Raw genomic sequence first — 1,518 nt, 5'->3', positions numbered from 1 at the left:
TATTGCATAAAAAATTGACTCTGTATCGGAATCTGCTGCTGTATATAGCCTCCATATTGACTCTTTGCAAACTGGAATCCATTTATCCGGAGGCTGCATTCATTGTAGCTGGGGATTTTAACAAGGCTAATCTGAAAACAAGACTCCCTAAATTTTATCAGCATATCGATTGCGCAACCAGGGCTGGAAAAACCTTGGATCATTGTTACTCTATCTTCTGCGACGCATATAAGGCCCTGCCCCGCCCTCCTTTCGGAAAAGCTGACCACGACTCGATTTTGTTGATCCCTGCCTACAGACAGAAACTAAAACAAGAAGCTCCCACGCTGAGGTCTGTCCAACGCTGGTCCGACCAAGCTGATTCCACACTCCAAGACTTCTTCCATCACGTGGACTGGGATATGTTTCGTATTGCGTCAGATAACAACATTGACGAATACGCTGATTCGGTGTGCGAGTTCATTAGAACGTGCGTTGAAGATGTCGTTCCCATAGCAACGATTAAAACATTCCCTAACCAGAAACCGTGGATTGATGGCAGCATTCGCGTGAAACTGAAAGCGCGAACAACTGCTTTTAATCAGGGCAAGGTGACTAGTAACATGACCGAATACAAACAGTGCAGCTATTCCCTCCGCAAGGCTATCAAACAAGCTAAGCGTCAGTATAGAGACAAAGTAGAATCTCAATTCAACGGCTCAGACACAAGAGGTATGTGGCAGGGTCTACAGTCAATCATGGACTACAAGAAGAAAACCAGCCCCGTCACGGACCAGGATATCTTGCTCCCAGGCAGACTAAATAACTTTTTTGCCCGCTTTGAGGACAATACAGTGCCACTGACACGGCCTGCAACGAAAACATGCAGACTCTCCTTCACTGCAGCCGAGGGGAGTAAAACATTTAAACGTGTTAAGGCTGCAGGCCCAGACGGCATCCCCAGCCGCGCCCTCAGAGCATGCGCAGACCAGCTGGCCGGTGTGTTTACGGACATATTCAATCAATCCCTATACCAGTCTGCTGTTCCCACATGCTTCAAGAGGGCCACCATTGTTCCTGTTCCCAAGAAATCTAAGGTAACTGAGCTAAACGACTACCGCCCCGTAGCACTCAATTCCGTCATCATGAAGTGCTTTGAGAGACTAGTCAAGGACCATATCACCTCCACCCTACCTGACACCCTAGACCCACTCCAATTTGCTTACCGCCCAAATAGGTCCACAGACGATGCAATCTCAACCACACTGCACACTGCCCTAATCCATCTGGACAAGAGGAATACCTATGTGAGAATGCTGTTCATCGACTACAGCTCGGCATTCAACACCATAGTACCCTCCAAGCTCGTCATCAAGCTTGAGACCCTGGGTCTCGACCCCGCCCTGTGCAACTGGGTACTGGACTTCCTGACGGGCCGCCCCCAGGTGGTGAGGGTAGGCAACAACATCTCCACCCCGCTGATCCTCAACACTGGGGCCCCACAAGGATGCGTTCTGAGCCCTCTCCTGTACTCCCTGT

The sequence above is a fragment of the Oncorhynchus nerka genome, linkage group LG26 (genome assembly GCF_034236695.1).
Source record: "Oncorhynchus nerka isolate Pitt River linkage group LG26, Oner_Uvic_2.0, whole genome shotgun sequence".
Lineage (NCBI taxonomy): Eukaryota > Metazoa > Chordata > Actinopteri > Salmoniformes > Salmonidae > Oncorhynchus > Oncorhynchus nerka.
Note: the sequence above shows the minus strand (reverse complement) of the source record.